Below are 20448 nucleotides of genomic sequence, written 5' to 3'. Positions count from 1 at the left end.
TATAGTTGCGGAGTCTCTAGTTGTGGAGTTTCTAGTTGTGGAGTTTCTAGTTGTGGAGTTCTTTAGTTGTGGAGTCTCTAGTTGTTGAGTGTCTGGTTGTGGAACTTCTAGTTGTGGAGTTTATAGTTGCGGAGTTTCTGGTTGTGGAGTTTCTAGTTGTGAAGTTTGTAGTTGTGGAGTCTGTAGTTGTGGAGTTTCTAGTTGTGGAGTTTTTAGTTGTGGAGTCTCTAGTTGTTGAGTCTCTGGTTGTGGAACTTCTAGTTGTGGAGTTTATAGTTGCGGAGTTTCTGGTTGTGGAGTTTCTAGTTGTGAAGTTTGTAGTTGTGGAGTCAGTAGTCGTGGAGTTTCTAGTTGTGGAGTTCCTAGTTATGGAGTTTCTAGTTGTGGAGTTTCAAGTTGCGGAGTTTCTAAATTTGGAGTTTCTAGTTGTGGAGTTTCTAGTTGGAGTTTTTAGTTTTCGAGTTTCTAGTTGTAGATTTTCTAGTTGCGGAGTTCCCAGTTGTGGAGTTTCTAGTTGTGGACTTTGTAGTTGCGGAGTTTCGAGTTGCGGAGATTGTAGTTGTGTAGTTTCTAGTTGGGAATTTTCTAGTTGCAGAGTTTCGAGTTGCAGTGTTTCAAGTTGTGGAGTTTATAGTTGCGGAGTCTCTAGTTGTGGAGTTTCTAGTTGCGGAGATTCTAGTTGCGGAGTTTCTAGCTGTGGAGTTTCTAGTTGCCAAGTCTAGTTGTGGAGTCTCTAGTTGTGGAGATTCTAGTTGTGGAGTTTCTAGTTGTGGAGTTTCTAGCGTTGGAGTTTCTAGTTGCGGAGTTTCTAGTTGCAGAGTTTCTAGTTGCGGACGTTCTAGCTGTGGAGTTTCTAGTTGCGGAGTTTCTAGTTGCATAGTTTCTAGTTGTGGAGTTTCTAGTTGTGGAGTTTCTAGTTGCGGAGTTTCTAGGTGTGGAGTTTCTAGTTGTTGCGTTTATAGTTGTGGTGTTTCAAGTTGTAGAATTTATAGGTGTTGAGTTTCTAGTTGCTGGGTTTCTAGTTGTGGAGTTTCTAGTTGTGGAGTTTCTAGTTGTGGAGTTTTTAGTTGTGGAGTCTCTAGTTGTTGAGTCTCTGGTTGTGGAACTTCTAGTTGTGGAGTTTATAGTTGCGGAGTTTCCAGTTGTGGAGTTTCTAGTTGTGAAGTTTGTAGTTGTGGAGTCTGTAGTTGTGGAGTTTCTAGTTGTGGAGTTCCTAGTTATGGAGTTTCTAGTTGTGGAGTTTCAAGTTGCGGAGTTTCTAAATTTGGAGTTTCTGGTTGTGGAATTTGTAGTTGTGGAGTATCACGTTGTGGTGTTTCAAGTTGTGGAGTTTCTAGTTGTGGAGTTTCTAGTTGTGGGGTTTCTAGCTGTGGAGTTTTTAGTTGTGGAGTCTCTAGTTGTTGAGTCTCTGGTTGTGGAATTTCTAGTTGTGGAGTTTCTAGTTGCGGAGTTTCTGGTTGTGGAGTTTCTAGTTGTGGAGTCTCTAGTTGTGGGGGTTCTAGTCATGTAGTTTCTAGTTGTGGAGTCTCTAGTTGTGGAGTCTCTAGTTGTGGAGTTTCTAGTTGTGAAGTTTCTAGCTGTGGAGTTTCTAGTTGCAGAGTTTCTAGTTGCGGAGTTCCCAGTTGTGGAGTTTCTAGTTGTGGATTTTGTAGTTGCGGAGTTTCGAGTTGCGAAGATTGTAGTTGTGTAGTTTCTAGTTGCAGAGTTTCGAGTTGTGGAGTCTCTAGTTGTTGAGTCTCTGGTTGCGGAATTTCTAGTTGTGGAGTTTCTAGTTGCGGAGATTCTAGTTGCGGAGTTTCTAGCTGTGGAGTTTCTAGTTGCGGAGTCTCTAGTTGTGGAGTCTCTAGTTGTGGAGATTCCAGTTGTGGAGTTTCTAGTTGTGGAGTTTCTAGCGTTGGAGTTCCTAGTTGCGGAGTTTCTAGTTGCGGACGTTCTAGCTGTGGAGTTTCTAGTTGCGGAGTTTCTAGTTTCATAGTTTCTAGTTGTGGAGTTTCTAGTTGTGGAGTTTCTAGTTGCGGAGTTTTTAGTTGTGGAGTCTCTAGTTGTTGAGTCTCTTGTTGTGGAACTTCTAGTTGTGGAGTTTATAGTTGCGGAGTTTCTGGTTCTGGAGTTTCTAGTTGTGAAGTTTGTAGTTGTGGAGTCTGTAGTTGTGGAGTTTCTAGTTGTGGAGTTCCTAGTTACGGAGTTTCTAGTTGTGGAGTTTCAAGTTGCGGAGTTTCTAAATTTGGAGTTTCTAGTTGTGGAATTTGTAGTTGTGGAGTATCTAGTTGTGGTGTTTCAAGTTGTGGAGTTTCTAGTTGTGGAGTTTCTAGTTGTGGAGTCTCTAGTTGTTGAGTTTCTAGTTGCCGAGTTTCTAGTTGCGAGGTCTCAAGTTGTGGAGTTTCTAGGTGTGGAGTTTCTAGTTGTTGAGTTTCTAGTTGTGGAGTTTCAAGTTGTGGAAATAATAGGTGTGGAGATTCTAGTTGTGGAGTTTCTAGTTGCTGGGTTTCTAGTCGCGGAGTTTCTAGTTGTGGAGTTTCTAGTTGTGGAGTTTCTAGTTGTGGAGTTTTTAGTTGTTGAGTCTCTAGTAGTTGAGTATCTGGTTGTGGAATTTCTAGTTGTGGAGTTTCTAGTTGTGGAGTTTCTGGTTGTGGAGTCTCTAGTTGTGGAGTTTCTAGTTGTGGAGTTTCTAGCTGTGGAGTTTCTAGTTGCGGAGTTTCGAGTTGCAGAGTTTCGAGTTGCAAGTTTCTAGCTGTGCAGTTTCTAGGTGCAGAGTTTCTAGTTGCGGAGTCTGTCATTGCGGAGTCTCAAGTTGTGGAGTGTCCAGTCGTGGAGTTTCTAGTTGCGGAGTTTTCTAGTTGTGGAGTGTCTAGTTGTGGAGTTTCTAGTTGCGAAATGTCTAGTGGTGGAGTTTCTAGTTTTGGAGTTTCTAGTTGTGGAGTTTCTAGTTGTGGAGATTCTAGTTGTAGTTTTTAGTTTTCGAGTTTCTAGTTGTAGATTTTCTAGTTGCGGAGTTCCCAGTTGTGGAGTTTCTAGTTGTGGATTTTGTAGTTGAGGAGTTTCGAGTTGCAGAGATTCAGGTTGCGTAGTTTCTAGTTGGGGATTTTTTAGTTGCGTAGTTCCGAGTTGCAGAGTTCAAATTGTGGAGTTTAGAGTTGCGGAGTCTCTAGTTGTGCATTCTCTAGTTGTGGAGTCTCTAGTGGAGTTTCTAGCTGTGGAGTTTTTAATTGCGGAGTTTCTAGCTGTGGAGTTTCTAATTGCGGAGTTTCTAGTTGCAGAGTTTCTAGTTGCGGACGTTCTAGCTGTGGAGTTTCTAGTTGCGGAGTTTCTAGTTGCATAGTTTCTAGTTGTAGTGTTTCTAGTTGTGGAGTTTCTAGTTGTGGAGTTTCAAGTTGTGGAATTATTAGGTGTAGAGATTCTAGTTGTGGAGTTTCTAGTTCCTGGGTTTCTATTTGCGGAGTTTCTAGTTGTGGGGTTTCTAGCTGTGGAGTTTTTAGTTGTGGAGTCTCTAGTTGTTGAGTCTCTGGTTGTGGAATTTCTAGTTGCGGAGTTTCTGGTTGTGGAGTTTCTAGTTGTGATGTTTGTAGTTGTGGAGTCTGTAGTTGTGGAGTTTCTAGTTGTGGTGTTTCTAGCTGTGGAGTTTCTAGTTGCGGAGTTTCGAGTTGCAGAGTTTCGAGTTGCAAGTTTCTAGCTGTGCAGTTTCTAGGTGCAGAGTTTCTAGTTGCGGAGTCTGTCATTGCGGAGTCTCAAGTTGTGGAGTGTCCAGTCGTGGAGTTTCTAGTTGCGGAGTTTTCTAGTTGTGGAGTGTCTAGTTGTGGAGTTTTTATTGCGAAATGTCTAGTTGTGGAGTTTCTAGTTTTGGAGTTTCTAGTTGTGGATTTTGTAGTTGCGGAGTTTCGAGTTGCGGAGATTGTAGTTGTGTAGTTTCTAGTTGGGAATTTTCTTGTTGCAGAGTTTCGAGTTGCAGAGTTTTAAGTTGTGGAGTTTATAGTTGCGGAGTCTCTAGTTGTGGAGTTTCTAGTTGCGGAGATTCTAGTTGCGGAGTTTCTAGCTGTGGAGTTTCTAGTTGCGCAGTCTCTAGTTGTGGAGTCTCTAGCTGTGGAGATTCTAGTTGTGGAGTTTCTAGTTGTGGAGTTTCTAGCGTTGGAGTATCTATTTGCGAAGTTTCTAGTTGCGGACGTTCTAGCTGTGGAGTTTCTAGTTGCGGAGTTTCTAGTTGCATAGTTTCTAGTTGTGGAGTTTCTAGTTGTGGAGTTTATAGTTGCGAAGTTTCTGGTTGTGGAGTTTCTAGTTGTGAAGTTTGTAGTTGTGGAGTCTGTAGTTGTGGAGTTTCTAGTTGTGGAGTTTTTAGTTGTGGAGTCTCTAGTTGTTGAGTCTCTGGTTGTGGAACTTCTAGTTGTGGAGTTTATAGTTGCGGAGTTTCTGGTTGTGGAGTTTCTAGTTGTGGAGTTTCTAGTTGTGGAGTTTCTAGTTGCGGAGTTTCTAGGTGTGGAGTTTCTAGTTGTTGCGTTTCTAGTTGTGGTGTTTCAAGTTGTAGAATTTATAGGTGTTGAGTTTCTAGTTGCTGGGTTTCTAGTTGTGGAGTTTCTAGTTGTGGAGTTTCTAGTTGTGGAGTTTTTAGTTGTGGAGTCTCTAGTTGTGGAGTATCTAGTTGTGGTGTTTCAAGTTGTAGAGTTTCTAGTTGTGGAGTTTCTAGTTGTGGGGTTTCTAGCTGTGGAGTTTTTAGTTGTGGAGTCTCTAGTTGTTGAGTCTCTGGTTGTGAATTTCTAGTTGTGGAGTTTCTAGTTGCGGAGTTTCTGGTTGTGGAGTTTCTAGTTGTGATGTTTGTAGTTGTGGAGTCTGTAGTTGTGGAGTTTCTAGTTGTGGAGTTTCAAGTTGTGAGGTTCGTAGTTGTGGAATTTTTAGTTATGGAGTCTCAAGTGGTGGAGTTTCTAGTTGTGGAGTCTCTAGTTGTGGGGGTTCTAGTCATGTAGTTTCTAGTTGTGGAGTCTCTAGTTGTGGAGTTTCTAGTTGTGGAGTTTCTAGCTGTGGCGTTTCTAGTTGCAGAGTTTCTAGTTGTGGAGTTTCTAGTTGTGGAGTTTCTAGTTGGAGTTTTTAGTTTTCGAGTTTCTAGTTGTAGATTTTCTAGTTGCGGAGTTCCCAGTTGTGGAGTTTCTAGTTGTGGATTTTGTAGTTGCGGAGTTTCGAGTTGCGAAGATTGTAGTTGTGTAGTTTCTAGTTGCAGAGTTTCGAGTTGCAGAGTTTCAAGTTGTGGAGTTTATAGTTGCGGAGTCTCTAGTTGTGGAGTTTCTAGTTGCGGAGATTCTAGTTGCGGAGTTTCTAGTTGTGGAGTTTCTAGTTGCGGAGTCTCTAGTTGTGGAGTCTCTAGTTGTGGAGATTCTAGTTGTGGAGTTTCTAGCTGTGGAGTTTCTAGCGTTGGAGTTCCTAGTTGCGGAGTTTCTAGTTGCGGACGTTCTAGCTGTGTAGTTTCTAGTTGCGGAGTTTCTAGTTGCATAGTTTCTAGTTGTGGAGTTTCTAGTTGTGGAGTTTCTAGTTGCGGAGTTTCTAGGTGTGCAGTTTCTAGTTGTTGCGTTTCTAGTTGTGGTGTTTCAAGTTGTAGAATTTATAGGTGTTGAGTTTCTAGTTGCTAGGTTTCTAGTTGTGGAGTTTCTAGTTGTGGAGTTTCTAGTTGTGGAGTTTTTAGTTGTGGAGTCTCTAGTTGTTGAGTCTCTGGTTGTGGAACTTCTAGTTGTGGAGTTTCTGGTTGTGGAGTTTCTAGTTGTGATGTTTGTAGTTGTGGAGTCTGTAGTTGTGGAGTTTCTAGTTGTGGTGTTTCTAGCTGTGGAGTTTCTAGTTGCGGAGTTTCGAGTTGCAGAGTTTCGAGTTGCAAGTTTCTAGCTGTGCAGTTTCTAGGTGCAGAGTTTCTAGTTGCGGAGTCTGTCATTGCGGAGTCTCAAGTTGTGGAGTGTCCAGTCGTGGAGTTTCTAGTTGCGGAGTTTTCTAGTTGTGGAGTGTCTAGTTGTGGAGTTTTTATTGCGAAATGTCTAGTTGTGGAGTTTCTAGTTTTGGAGTTTCTAGTTGTGGATTTTGTAGTTGCGGAGTTTCGAGTTGCGGAGATTGTAGTTGTGTAGTTTCTAGTTGGGAATTTTCTTGTTGCAGAGTTTCGAGTTGCAGAGTTTTAAGTTGTGGAGTTTATAGTTGCGGAGTCTCTAGTTGTGGAGTTTCTAGTTGCGGAGATTCTAGTTGCGGAGTTTCTAGCTGTGGAGTTTCTAGTTGCGCAGTCTCTAGTTGTGGAGTCTCTAGCTGTGGAGATTCTAGTTGTGGAGTTTCTAGTTGTGGAGTTTCTAGCGTTGGAGTATCTATTTGCGAAGTTTCTAGTTGCGGACGTTCTAGCTGTGGAGTTTCTAGTTGCGGAGTTTCTAGTTGCATAGTTTCTAGTTGTGGAGTTTCTAGTTGTGGAGTTTATAGTTGCGGAGTTTCTGGTTGTGGAGTTTCTAGTTGTGAAGTTTGTAGTTGTGGAGTCTGTAGTTGTGGAGTTTCTAGTTGTGGAGTTTTTAGTTGTGGAGTCTCTAGTTGTGGAGTTTATAGTTGTGGAGTTTTTAGTTGTGGAGTCTCTAGTTGTTGAGTCTCTGGTTGTGGAACTTCTAGTTGTGGAGTTTATAGTTGCGGAGTTTCCGGTTGTGGAGTTTCTAGTTGTGGATTTTGTAGTTGCGGAGATTGTAGTTGTGTAGTTTCTAGTTGGGAATTTTCTAGTTGCAGAGTTTCGAGTTGCAGAGTTTCAAGTTGTGGAGTTTATAGTTGCGGAGTCTCTAGTTGTGGAGTTTCTAGTTGCGGAGATTCTAGTTGCGGAGTTTCTAGCTGTGGAGTTTCTAGTTGCGGAGTCTCTAGTTGTGGAGTCTCTAGCTGTGGAGATTCTAGTTGTGGAGTTTCTAGTTGTGGAGTTTCTAGCGTTGGAGTTCCTAGTTGCGGAGTTTCTAGTTGCGGACGTTCTAGCTGTGGAGTTTCTAGTTGCGGAGTTTCTAGTTGCATAGTTTCTAGTTGTGGAGTTTCTAGTTGTGGAGTTTCTAGTTGCGGAGTTTCTAGGTGTGGAGTTTCTAGTTGTTGTGTTTCTAGTTGTGGTGTTTCAAGTTGTAGAATTTAGAGGTGTTGAGTTTCTAGTTGCTGGGTTTCTAGTTGTGGAGTTTCTAGTTGTGGAGTTTCTAGTTGTGGAGTTTTTTAGTTGTGGAGTCTCTAGTTGTTGAGTGTCTGGTTGTGGAACTTCTAGTTGTGGAGTTTATAGTTGCGGAGTTTCTGGTTGTGGAGTTTCTAGTTGTGAAGTTTGTAGTTGTGGAGTCTGTAGTTGTGGAGTTTCTAGTTGTGGAGTTTTTAGTTGTGGAGTCTCTAGTTGTTGAGTCTCTGGTTGTGGAACTTCTAGTTGTGGAGTTTATAGTTGCGGAGTTTCTGGTTGTGGAGTTTCTAGTTGTGAAGTTTGTAGTTGTGGAGTCAGTAGTTGTGGAGTTTCTAGTTGTGGAGTTCCTAGTTATGGAGTTTCTAGTTGTGGAGTTTCAAGTTGCGGAGTTTCTAAATTTGGAGTTTCTAGTTGTGGAGTTTCTAGTTGGAGTTTTTAGTTTTCGAGTTTCTAGTTGTAGATTTTCTAGTTGCGGAGTTCCCAGTTGTGGAGTTTCTAGTTGTGGATTTTGTAGTTGCGGGATTTCGAGTTGCGGAGATTGTAGTTGTGTAGTTTCTAGTTGGGAATTTTCTAGTTGCAGAGTTTCGAGTTGCAGAGTTTCAAGTTGTGGAGTTTATAGTTGCGGAGTCTCTAGTTGTGGAGTTTCTAGTTGCGGAGATTCTAGTTGCGGAGTTTCTAGCTGTGGAGTTTCTAGTTGCGAAGTCTAGTTGTGGAGTCTCTAGTTGTGGAGATTCTAGTTGTGGAGTTTCTAGTTGTGGAGTTTCTAGCGTTGGAGTTTCTAGGTGCGGAGTTTCTAGTTGCAGAGTTTCTAGTTGCGGACGTTCTAGCTGTGGAAGTTTTAGTTGCGGAGTTTCTAGTTGCATAGTTTCTAGTTGTGGAGTTTCTAGTTGTGGAGTTTCTAGTTGCGGAGTTTCTAGGTGTGGAGTTTCTAGTTGTTGCGTTTCTAGTTGTGGTGTTTCAAGTTGTAGAATTTATAGGTGTTGAGTTTCTAGTTGCTGGGTTTCTAGTTGTGGAGTTTCTAGTTGTGGAGTTTATAGTTGTGGAGTTTTTAGTTGTGGAGTCTCTAGTTGTTGAGTCTCTGGTTGTGGAACTTCTAGTTGTGGAGTTTATAGTTGCGGAGTTTCCGGTTGTGGAGTTTCTAGTTGTGGATTCTGTAGTTGCGGAGTTTCGAGTTGCGAAGATTGTAGTTGTGTAGTTTCTAGTTGCAGAGTTTCGAGTTGCAGAGTTTCAAGTTGTGGAGTTTATAGTTGCGGAGTCTCTAGTTGTGGAGTTTCTAGTTGTGGAGTTTCTAGTTGTGGAGTTTTTTAGTTGTGGAGTCTCTAGTTGTTGAGTGTCTGGTTGTGGAACTTCTAGTTGTGGAGTTTATAGTTGCGGAGTTTCTGGTTGTGGAGTTTCTAGTTGTGAAGTTTGTAGTTGTGGAGTCTGTAGTTGTGGAGTTTCTAGTTGTGGAGTTTTTAGTTGTGGAGTCTCTAGTTGTTGAGTCTCTGGTTGTGGAACTTCTAGTTGTGGAGTTTATAGTTGCGGAGTTTCTGGTTGTGGAGTTTCTAGTTGTGAAGTTTGTAGTTGTGGAGTCAGTAGTCGTGGAGTTTCTAGTTGTGGAGTTCCTAGTTATGGAGTTTCTAGTTGTGGAGTTTCAAGTTGCGGAGTTTCTAAATTTGGAGTTTCTAGTTGTGGAGTTTCTAGTTGGAGTTTTTAGTTTTCGAGTTTCTAGTTGTAGATTTTCTAGTTGCGGAGTTCCCAGTTGTGGAGTTTCTAGTTGTGGACTTTGTAGTTGCGGAGTTTCGAGTTGCGGAGTTTGTAGTTGTGTAGTTTCTAGTTGGGAATTTTCTAGTTGCAGAGTTTCGAGTTGCAGTGTTTCAAGTTGTGGAGTTTATAGTTGCGGAGTCTCTAGTTGTGGAGTTTCTAGTTGCGGAGATTCTAGTTGCGGAGTTTCTAGCTGTGGAGTTTCTAGTTGCCAAGTCTAGTTGTGGAGTCTCTAGTTGTGGAGATTCTAGTTGTGGAGTTTCTAGTTGTGGAGTTTCTAGCGTTGGAGTTTCTAGTTGCGGAGTTTCTAGTTGCAGAGTTTCTAGTTGCGGACGTTCTAGCTGTGGAGTTTCTAGTTGCGGAGTTTCTAGTTGCATAGTTTCTAGTTGTGGAGTTTCTAGTTGTGGAGTTTCTAGTTGCGGAGTTTCTAGGTGTGGAGTTTCTAGTTGTTGCGTTTATAGTTGCGATGTTTCAAGTTGTAGAATTTATAGGTGTTGAGTTTCTAGTTGCTGGGTTTCTAGTTGTGGAGTTTCTAGTTGTGGAGTTTCTAGTTGTGGAGTTTTTAGTTGTGGAGTCTCTAGTTGTTGAGTCTCTGGTTGTGGAACTTCTAGTTGTGGAGTTTATAGTTGCGGAGTTTCCGGTTGTGGAGTTTCTAGTTGTGAAGTTTGTAGTTGTGGAGTCTGTAGTTGTGGAGTTTCTAGTTGTGGAGTTCCTAGTTATGGAGTTTCTAGTTGTGGAGTTTCAAGTTGCGGAGTTTCTAAATTTGGAGTTTCTGGTTGTGGAATTTGTAGTTGTGGAGTATCTAGTTGTGGTGTTTCAAGTTGTGGAGTTTCTAGTTGTGGAGTTTCTAGTTGTGGGGTTTCTAGCTGTGGAGTTTTTAGTTGTGGAGTCTCTAGTTGTTGAGTCTCTGGTTGTGGAATTTCTAGTTGTGGAGTTTCTAGTTGCGGAGTTTCTGGTTGTGGAGTTTCTAGTTGTGGAGTCTCTAGTTGTGGGGGTTCTAGTCATGTAGTTTCTAGTCGTGGAGTCTCTAGTTGTGGAGTCTCTAGTTGTGGAGTTTCTAGTTGTGAAGTTTCTAGCTGTGGAGTTTCTAGTTGCAGAGTTTCTAGTTGCGGAGTTCCCAGTTGTGGAGTTTCTAGTTGTGGATTTTGTAGTTGCGGAGTTTCGAGTTGCGAAGATTGTAGTTGTGTAGTTTCTAGTTGCAGAGTTTCGAGTTGTGGAGTCTCTAGTTGTTGAGTCTCTGGTTGCGGAATTTCTAGTTGTGGAGTTTCTAGTTGCGGAGATTCTAGTTGCGGAGTTTCTAGCTGTGGAGTTTCTAGTTGCGGAGTCTCTAGTTGTGGAGTCTCTAGTTGTGGAGATTCCAGTTGTGGAGTTTCTAGTTGTGGAGTTTCTAGCGTTGGAGTTCCTAGTTGCGGAGTTTCTAGTTGCGGACGTTCTAGCTGTGGAGTTTCTAGTTGCGGAGTTTCTAGTTTCATAGTTTCTAGTTGTGGAGTTTCTAGTTGTGGAGTTTCTAGTTGCGGAGTTTTTAGTTGTGGAGTCTCTAGTTGTTGAGTCTCTTGTTGTGGAACTTCTAGTTGTGGAGTTTATAGTTGCGGAGTTTCTGGTTCTGGAGTTTCTAGTTGTGAAGTTTGTAGTTGTGGAGTCTGTAGTTGTGGAGTTTCTAGTTGTGGAGTTCCTAGTTACGGAGTTTCTAGTTGTGGAGTTTCAAGTTGCGGAGTTTCTAAATTTGGAGTTTCTAGTTGTGGAATTTGTAGTTGTGGAGTATCTAGTTGTGGTGTTTCAAGTTGTGGAGTTTCTAGTTGTGGAGTTTCTAGTTGTGGAGTCTCTAGTTGTTGAGTTTCTAGTTGCCGAGTTTCTAGTTGCGAGGTCTCAAGTTGTGGAGTTTCTAGGTGTGGAGTTTCTAGTTGTTGAGTTTCTAGTTGTGGAGTTTCAAGTTGTGGAAATAATAGGTGTGGAGATTCTAGTTGTGGAGTTTCTAGTTGCTGGGTTTCTAGTCGCGGAGTTTCTAGTTGTGGAGTTTCTAGTTGTGGAGTTTCTAGTTGTGGAGTTTTTAGTTGTTGAGTCTCTAGTAGTTGAGTATCTGGTTGTGGAATTTCTAGTTGTGGAGTTTCTAGTTGTGGAGTTTCTGGTTGTGGAGTCTCTAGTTGTGGAGTTTCTAGTTGTGGAGTTTCTAGCTGTGGAGTTTCTAGTTGCGGAGTTTCGAGTTGCAGAGTTTCGAGTTGCAAGTTTCTAGCTGTGCAGTTTCTAGGTGCAGAGTTTCTAGTTGCGGAGTCTGTCATTGCGGAGTCTCAAGTTGTGGAGTGTCCAGTCGTGGAGTTTCTAGTTGCGGAGTTTTCTAGTTGTGGAGTGTCTAGTTGTGGAGTTTCTAGTTGCGAAATGTCTAGTGGTGGAGTTTCTAGTTTTGGAGTTTCTAGTTGTGGAGTTTCTAGTTGTGGAGATTCTAGTTGTAGTTTTTAGTTTTCGAGTTTCTAGTTGTAGATTTTCTAGTTGCGGAGTTCCCAGTTGTGGAGTTTCTAGTTGTGGATTTTGTAGTTGAGGAGTTTCGAGTTGCAGAGATTCAGGTTGCGTAGTTTCTAGTTGGGGATTTTTTAGTTGCGTAGTTCCGAGTTGCAGAGTTCAAATTGTGGAGTTTAGAGTTGCGGAGTCTCTAGTTGTGCATTCTCTAGTTGTGGAGTCTCTAGTTGTGGAGTTTCTAGCTGTGGAGTTTTTAATTGCGGAGTTTCTAGCTGTGGAGTTTCTAATTGCGGAGTTTCTAGTTGCAGAGTTTCTAGTTGCGGACGTTCTAGCTGTGGAGTTTCTAGTTGCGGAGTTTCTAGTTGCATAGTTTCTAGTTGTAGTGTTTCTAGTTGTGGAGTTTCTAGTTGTGGAGTTTCAAGTTGTGGAATTAATAGGTGTAGAGATTCTAGTTGTGGAGTTTCTAGTTCCTGGGTTTCTATTTGCGGAGTTTCTAGTTGTGGGGTTTCTAGCTGTGGAGTTTTTAGTTGTGGAGTCTCTAGTTGTTGAGTCTCTGGTTGTGGAATTTCTAGTTGCGGAGTTTCTGGTTGTGGAGTTTCTAGTTGTGATGTTTGTAGTTGTGGAGTCTGTAGTTGTGGAGTTTCTAGTTGTGGTGTTTCTAGCTGTGGAGTTTCTAGTTGCGGAGTTTCGAGTTGCAGAGTTTCGAGTTGCAAGTTTCTAGCTGTGCAGTTTCTAGGTGCAGAGTTTCTAGTTGCGGAGTCTGTCATTGCGGAGTCTCAAGTTGTGGAGTGTCCAGTCGTGGAGTTTCTAGTTGCGGAGTTTTCTAGTTGTGGAGTGTCTAGTTGTGGAGTTTTTATTGCGAAATGTCTAGTTGTGGAGTTTCTAGTTTTGGAGTTTCTAGTTGTGGATTTTGTAGTTGCGGAGTTTCGAGTTGCGGAGATTGTAGTTGTGTAGTTTCTAGTTGGGAATTTTCTTGTTGCAGAGTTTCGAGTTGCAGAGTTTTAAGTTGTGGAGTTTATAGTTGCGGAGTCTCTAGTTGTGGAGTTTCTAGTTGCGGAGATTCTAGTTGCGGAGTTTCTAGCTGTGGAGTTTCTAGTTGCGCAGTCTCTAGTTGTGGAGTCTCTAGCTGTGGAGATTCTAGTTGTGGAGTTTCTAGTTGTGGAGTTTCTAGCGTTGGAGTATCTATTTGCGAAGTTTCTAGTTGCGGACGTTCTAGCTGTGGAGTTTCTAGTTGCGGAGTTTCTAGTTGCATAGTTTCTAGTTGTGGAGTTTCTAGTTGTGGAGTTTATAGTTGCGGAGTTTCTGGTTGTGGAGTTTCTAGTTGTGAAGTTTGTAGTTGTGGAGTCTGTAGTTGTGGAGTTTCTAGTTGTGGAGTTTTTAGTTGTGGAGTCTCTAGTTGTTGAGTCTCTGGTTGTGGAACTTCTAGTTGTGGAGTTTATAGTTGCGGAGTTTCTGGTTGTGGAGTTTCTAGTTGTGGAGTTTCTAGTTGGAGTTTTTAGTTTTCGAGTTTCTAGTTGTAGATTTTCTAGTTGCGGAGTTCCCAGTTGTGGAGTTTCTAGTTGTGGACTTTGTAGTTGCGGAGTTTCGAGTTGCGGAGATTGTAGTTGTGTAGTTTCTAGTTGGGAATTTTCTAGTTGCAGAGTTTCGAGTTGCAGTGTTTCAAGTTGTGGAGTTTATAGTTGCGGAGTCTCTAGTTGTGGAGTTTCTAGTTGCGGAGATTCTAGTTGCGGAGTTTCTAGCTGTGGAGTTTCTAGTTGCCAAGTCTAGTTGTGGAGTCTCTAGTTGTGGAGATTCTAGTTGTGGAGTTTCTAGTTGTGGAGTTTCTAGCGTTGGAGTTTCTAGTTGCGGAGTTTCTAGTTGCAGAGTTTCTAGTTGCGGACGTTCTAGCTGTGGAGTTTCTAGTTGCGGAGTTTCTAGTTGCATAGTTTCTAGTTGTGGAGTTTCTAGTTGTGGAGTTTCTAGTTGCGGAGTTTCTAGGTGTGGAGTTTCTAGTTGTTGCGTTTATAGTTGTGATGTTTCAAGTTGTAGAATTTATAGGTGTTGAGTTTCTAGTTGCTGGGTTTCTAGTTGTGGAGTTTCTAGTTGTGGAGTTTCTAGTTGTGGAGTTTTTAGTTGTGGAGTCTCTAGTTGTTGAGTCTCTGGTTGTGGAACTTCTAGTTGTGGAGTTTATAGTTGCGGAGTTTCCGGTTGTGGAGTTTCTAGTTGTGAAGTTTGTAGTTGTGGAGTCTGTAGTTGTGGAGTTTCTAGTTGTGGAGTTCCTAGTTATGGAGTTTCTAGTTGTGGAGTTTCAAGTTGCGGAGTTTCTAAATTTGGAGTTTCTGGTTGTGGAATTTGTAGTTGTGGAGTATCTAGTTGTGGTGTTTCAAGTTGTGGAGTTTCTAGTTGTGGAGTTTCTAGTTGTGGGGTTTCTAGCTGTGGAGTTTTTAGTTGTGGAGTCTCTAGTTGTTGAGTCTCTGGTTGTGGAATTTCTAGTTGTGGAGTTTCTAGTTGCGGAGTTTCTGGTTGTGGAGTTTCTAGTTGTGGAGTCTCTAGTTGTGGGGGTTCTAGTCATGTAGTTTCTAGTTGTGGAGTCTCTAGTTGTGGAGTCTCTAGTTGTGGAGTTTCTAGTTGTGAAGTTTCTAGCTGTGGAGTTTCTAGTTGCAGAGTTTCTAGTTGCGGAGTTCCCAGTTGTGGAGTTTCTAGTTGTGGATTTTGTAGTTGCGGAGTTTCGAGTTGCGAAGATTGTAGTTGTGTAGTTTCTAGTTGCAGAGTTTCGAGTTGTGGAGTCTCTAGTTGTTGAGTCTCTGGTTGCGGAATTTCTAGTTGTGGAGTTTCTAGTTGCGGAGATTCTAGTTGCGGAGTTTCTAGCTGTGGAGTTTCTAGTTGCGGAGTCTCTAGTTGTGGAGTCTCTAGTTGTGGAGATTCCAGTTGTGGAGTTTCTAGTTGTGGAGTTTCTAGCGTTGGAGTTCCTAGTTGCGGAGTTTCTAGTTGCGGACGTTCTAGCTGTGGAGTTTCTAGTTGCGGAGTTTCTAGTTTCATAGTTTCTAGTTGTGGAGTTTCTAGTTGTGGAGTTTCTAGTTGCGGAGTTTTTAGTTGTGGAGTCTCTAGTTGTTGAGTCTCTTGTTGTGGAACTTCTAGTTGTGGAGTTTATAGTTGCGGAGTTTCTGGTTCTGGAGTTTCTAGTTGTGAAGTTTGTAGTTGTGGAGTCTGTAGTTGTGGAGTTTCTAGTTGTGGAGTTCCTAGTTACGGAGTTTCTAGTTGTGGAGTTTCAAGTTGCGGAGTTTCTAAATTTGGAGTTTCTAGTTGTGGAATTTGTAGTTGTGGAGTATCTAGTTGTGGTGTTTCAAGTTGTGGAGTTTCTAGTTGTGGAGTTTCTAGTTGTGGAGTCTCTAGTTGTTGAGTTTCTAGTTGCCGAGTTTCTAGTTGCGAGGTCTCAAGTTGTGGAGTTTCTAGGTGTGGAGTTTCTAGTTGTTGAGTTTCTAGTTGTGGAGTTTCAAGTTGTGGAAATAATAGGTGTGGAGATTCTAGTTGTGGAGTTTCTAGTTGCTGGGTTTCTAGTCGCGGAGTTTCTAGTTGTGGAGTTTCTAGTTGTGGAGTTTCTAGTTGTGGAGTTTTTAGTTGTTGAGTCTCTAGTAGTTGAGTATCTGGTTGTGGAATTTCTAGTTGTGGAGTTTCTAGTTGTGGAGTTTCTGGTTGTGGAGTCTCTAGTTGTGGAGTTTCTAGTTGTGGAGTTTCTAGCTGTGGAGTTTCTAGTTGCGGAGTTTCGAGTTGCAGAGTTTCGAGTTGCAAGTTTCTAGCTGTGCAGTTTCTAGGTGCAGAGTTTCTAGTTGCGGAGTCTGTCATTGCGGAGTCTCAAGTTGTGGAGTGTCCAGTCGTGGAGTTTCTAGTTGCGGAGTTTTCTAGTTGTGGAGTGTCTAGTTGTGGAGTTTCTAGTTGCGAAATGTCTAGTGGTGGAGTTTCTAGTTTTGGAGTTTCTAGTTGTGGAGTTTCTAGTTGTGGAGATTCTAGTTGTAGTTTTTAGTTTTCGAGTTTCTAGTTGTAGATTTTCTAGTTGCGGAGTTCCCAGTTGTGGAGTTTCTAGTTGTGGATTTTGTAGTTGAGGAGTTTCGAGTTGCAGAGATTCAGGTTGCGTAGTTTCTAGTTGGGGATTTTTTAGTTGCGTAGTTCCGAGTTGCAGAGTTCAAATTGTGGAGTTTAGAGTTGCGGAGTCTCTAGTTGTGCATTCTCTAGTTGTGGAGTCTCTAGTTGTGGAGTTTCTAGCTGTGGAGTTTTTAATTGCGGAGTTTCTAGCTGTGGAGTTTCTAATTGCGGAGTTTCTAGTTGCAGAGTTTCTAGTTGCGGACGTTCTAGCTGTGGAGTTTCTAGTTGCGGAGTTTCTAGTTGCATAGTTTCTAGTTGTAGTGTTTCTAGTTGTGGAGTTTCTAGTTGTGGAGTTTCAAGTTGTGGAATTATTAGGTGTAGAGATTCTAGTTGTGGAGTTTCTAGTTCCTGGGTTTCTATTTGCGGAGTTTCTAGTTGTGGGGTTTCTAGCTGTGGAGTTTTTAGTTGTGGAGTCTCTAGTTGTTGAGTCTCTGGTTGTGGAATTTCTAGTTGCGGAGTTTCTGGTTGTGGAGTTTCTAGTTGTGATGTTTGTAGTTGTGGAGTCTGTAGTTGTGGAGTTTCTAGTTGTGGTGTTTCTAGCTGTGGAGTTTCTAGTTGCGGAGTTTCGAGTTGCAGAGTTTCGAGTTGCAAGTTTCTAGCTGTGCAGTTTCTAGGTGCAGAGTTTCTAGTTGCGGAGTCTGTCATTGCGGAGTCTCAAGTTGTGGAGTGTCCAGTCGTGGAGTTTCTAGTTGCGGAGTTTTCTAGTTGTGGAGTGTCTAGTTGTGGAGTTTTTATTGCGAAATGTCTAGTTGTGGAGTTTCTAGTTTTGGAGTTTCTAGTTGTGGATTTTGTAGTTGCGGAGTTTCGAGTTGCGGAGATTGTAGTTGTGTAGTTTCTAGTTGGGAATTTTCTTGTTGCAGAGTTTCGAGTTGCAGAGTTTTAAGTTGTGGAGTTTATAGTTGCGGAGTCTCTAGTTGTGGAGTTTCTAGTTGCGGAGATTCTAGTTGCGGAGTTTCTAGCTGTGGAGTTTCTAGTTGCGCAGTCTCTAGTTGTGGAGTCTCTAGCTGTGGAGATTCTAGTTGTGGAGTTTCTAGTTGTGGAGTTTCTAGCGTTGGAGTATCTATTTGCGAAGTTTCTAGTTGCGGACGTTCTAGCTGTGGAGTTTCTAGTTGCGGAGTTTCTAGTTGCATAGTTTCTAGTTGTGGAGTTTCTAGTTGTGGAGTTTATAGTTGCGGAGTTTCTGGTTGTGGAGTTTCTAGTTGTGAAGTTTGTAGTTGTGGAGTCTGTAGTTGTGGAGTTTCTAGTTGTGGAGTTTTTAGTTGTGGAGTCTCTAGTTGTTGAGTCTCTGGTTGTGGAACTTCTAGTTGTGGAGTTTATAGTTGCGGAGTTTCTGGTTGTGGAGTTTCTAGTTGTGGAGTTTCTAGTTGTGGAGTTTCTAGTTGCGGAGTTTCTAGGTGTGGAGTTTCTAGTTGTTGCGTTTCTAGTTGTGGTGTTTCAAGTTGTAGAATTTATAGGTGTTGAGTTTCTAGTTGCTGGGTTTCTAGTTGTGGAGTTTCTAGTTGTGGAGTTTCTAGTTGTGGAGTTTTTAGTTGTGGAGTCTCTAGTTGTTGAGTCTCTGGTTGTGGAACTTCTAGTTGTGGAGTTTATAGTTGCGGAGTTTCTGGTTGTGGAGTTTCTAGTTGTGAAGTTTGTAGTTGTGGAGTCTGTAGTTGTGGAGTTTCTAGTTGTGGAGTTCCTAGTTATGGAGTTTCTAGTGGTGGAGTTTCAAGTTGCGGAGTTTCTAAATTTGGAGTTTCTAGTTGTGGAATTTGTAGTTGTGGAGTATCTAGTTGTGGTGTTTCAAGTTGTAGAGTTTCTAGTTGTGGAGTTTCTAGTTGTGGGGTTTCTAGCTGTGGAGTTTTTAGTTGTGGAGTCTCTAGTTGTTGAGTCTCTGGTTGTGAATTTCTAGTTGTGGAGTTTCTAGTTGCGGAGTTTCTGGTTGTGGAGTTTCTAGTTGTGATGTTTGTAGTTGTGGAGTCTGTAGTTGTGGAGTTTCTAGTTGTGGAGTTTCAAGTTGTGAGGTTCGTAGTTGTGGAATTTTTAGTTATGGAGTCTCAAGTGGTGGAGTTTCTAGTTGTGGAGTCTCTAGTTGTGGGGGTTCTAGTCATGTAGTTTCTAGTTGTGGAGTCTCTAGTTGTGGAGTTTCTAGTTGTGGAGTTTCTAGCTGTGGCGTTTCTAGTTGCAGAGTTTCTAGTTGTGGAGTTTCTAGTTGTGGAGTTTCTAGTTGGAGTTTTTAGTTTTCGAGTTTCTAGTTGTAGATTTTCTAGTTGCGGAGTTCCCAGTTGTGGAGTTTCTAGTTGTGGATTTTGTAGTTGCGGAGTTTCGAGTTGCGAAGATTGTAGTTGTGTAGTTTCTAGTTGCAGAGTTTCGAGTTGCAGAGTTTCAAGTTGTGGAGTTTATAGTTGCGGAGTCTCTAGTTGTGGAGTTTCTAGTTGCGGAGATTCTAGTTGCGGAGTTTCTAGTTGTGGAGTTTCTAGTTGCGGAGTCTCTAGTTGTGGAGTCTCTAGTTGTGGAGATTCTAGTTGTGGAGTTTCTAGTTGTGGAGTTTCTAGCGTTGGAGTTCCTAGTTGCGGAGTTTCTAGTTGCGGACGTTCTAGCTGTGGAGTTTCTAGTTGCGGAGTTTCTAGTTGCATAGTTTCTAGTTGTGGAGTTTCTAGTTGTGGAGTTTCTAGTTGCGGAGTTTCTAGGTGTGCAGTTTCTAGTTGTTGCGTTTCTAGTTGTGGTGTTTCAAGTTGTAGAATTTATAGGTGTTGAGTTTGTAGTTGCTAGGTTTCTAGTTGTGGAGTTTCTAGTTGTGGAGTTTCTAGTTGTGGAGTTTTTAGTTGTGGAGTCTCTAGTTGTTGAGTCTCTGGTTGTGGAACTTCTAGTTGTGGAGTTTATAGTTGCGGAGTTCCTGGTTGTGGAGTTTCTAGTTGTGAAGTTTGTAGTTGTGGAGTCTGTATTGTGGAGTTTCTAGTTGTGGAGTTCCTAGTTATGGAGTTTCTAGTTGTGGAGTTTCAAGTTGCGGAGTTTCTAAATTTAGAGTTTCTAGTTGTGGAATTTGTAGTTGTGGAGTATCTAGTTGTGGTGTTTCAAGTTGTGGAGTTTCTAGTTGTGGAGTTTCTAGTTGTGGAGTCTCTAGTTGTTGAGTTTCTAGTTGCCGAGTTTCTAGTTGCGAAGTCTCAAGTTGTGGAGTTTCTAGGTGTGGAGTTTCTAGTTGTTGAGTTTCTAGTTGTGGAGTTTCAAGTTGTGGAATTAATAGGTGTGGAGATTCTAGTTGTGGAGTTTCTAGTTGCTGGGTTTCTAGTCGCGGAGTTTCTAGTTGTGAAGTTTCTAGTTGTGGAGTTTCTAGTTGTGGAGTTTTTAGTTGTGGAGTCTCTAGTAGTTGAGTATCTGGTTGTGGAATTTCTAGTTGTGGAGTTTCTAGTTGTGGAGTTTCTGGTTGTGGAGTCTCTAGTTGTGGAGTTTCTAGTTGTGGAGTTTCTAGCTGTGGAGTTTCTAGTTGCGGAGTTTCGAGTTGCAGAGTTTCAAGTTGTGGAGTTTATAGTTGCGGAGTCTCTAGTTGTGGAGTTTCTAGTTGCGGAGATTCTAGTTGCGGAGTTTCTAGCTGTGGAGTTTCTAGTTGCGGAGTTTCTAGCTGTGGAGTTTCTAGTTGCGGAGTCTCTAGTTGTGGAGTCTCTAGCTGTGGAGATTCTAGTTGTGGAGTTTCTAGTTGTGGAGTTTCTAGCGTTGGAGTTCCTAGTTGCGGAGTTTGTAGTTGCGGACGTTCTAGCTGTGGAGTTTCTAGTTGCGGAGTTTCTAGTTGCATAGTTCCTAGTTGTGGAGTTTCTAGTTGTGCAGTTTCTAATTGCGGAGTTTCTAGGTGTGGAGTTTCTAGTTATTGTGTTTCTAGTTGTGGTGTTTCAAGTTGTAGAATTTAGAGGTGTTGAGTTTCTAGCTGCTGGGTTTCTAGTTGTGGAGTTTCTAGTTGTGGAGTTTTTAGTTGTGGAGTCTCTAGTTGTTGAGTCTCTGGTTGTGGAACTTCTAGTTGTGGAGTTTATAGTTGCGGAGTTTCTGGTTGTGGAGTTTCTAGTTGCGGAGTTTCTAGCTGTGGAGTTTCTAGTTGCGAAGTCTAGTTGTGGAGTCTCTAGTTGTGGAGATTCTAGTTGTGGAGTTTCTAGTTGTGGAGTTTCTAGCGTTGGAGTTTCTAGTTGCGGAGTTTCTAGTTGCGGAGTTTCTAGTTGCGGAAGTTCTAGCTGTGGAGTTTCTAGTTGCGGAGTTTCTAGTTGCATAGTTTCTAGTTGTGGAGTTTCTAGTTGTGGAGTTTCTAGTTGTGGAGGTTTTAGTTGTGGAGTCTCTAGTTGTTGAGTCTCTGGTTGTGGAACTTCTAGTTGTGGAGTTTATAGTTGCGGAGTTTCCGGTTGTGGAGTTTCTAGTTGTGAAGTTTGTAGTTGTGGAGTCTGTAGTTGTGGAGTTTCTAGTTGTGGAGCTCCTAGTTATGGAGTTTCTAGTTGTGGAGTTTCAAGTTGCGGAGTTTCTAAATTTGGAGTTTCTAGTTGTGGAATTTGTAGTTGTGGAGTATCTAGTTGTGGTGTTTCAAGTTGTGGAGTTTCTAGTTGTGGAGTTTCTAGTTGTGGGGTTTCTAGCTGTGGAGTTTTTAGTTGTGGAGTCTCTAGTTGTTGAGTCTCTGGTTGTGGAATTTCTAGTTGTGGAGTTTCTAGTTGCGGAGTTTCTGGTTGTGGAGTTTCTAGTTGTTACGTTTCTAGTTGTGGTGTTTCAAGTTGTAGAATTTATAGGTGTTGAGTTTCTAGTTCTAGGTTTCTAGTTGTTGAGTCTCTGGTTGTGGAACTTCTAGTTGTGGAGTTTATAGTTGCGGAGTTTCCGGTTGTGGAGTTTCTAGTTGTGAAGTTTGTAGTTGTAGAGTCTGTAGTTGTGGAGTTTCTAGTTGTGGAGTTCCTAGTTATGGAGTTTCTAGTTGTGGAGTTTCAAGTTGCGGAGTTTCTAAATTTGGAGTTTCTAGTTGTGGAATTTGTAGTTGTGGAGTCTCTAGTTGTTGAGTTTCTAGTTGCCGA

The sequence above is a fragment of the Rhipicephalus microplus genome, unplaced genomic scaffold (assembly GCF_043290135.1).
Source record: "Rhipicephalus microplus isolate Deutch F79 unplaced genomic scaffold, USDA_Rmic scaffold_30, whole genome shotgun sequence".
Taxonomy (NCBI): domain Eukaryota; kingdom Metazoa; phylum Arthropoda; class Arachnida; order Ixodida; family Ixodidae; genus Rhipicephalus; species Rhipicephalus microplus.
The sequence above is the reverse complement of the archived record's forward strand: the minus strand, read 5'-3'. Positions refer to the sequence as shown.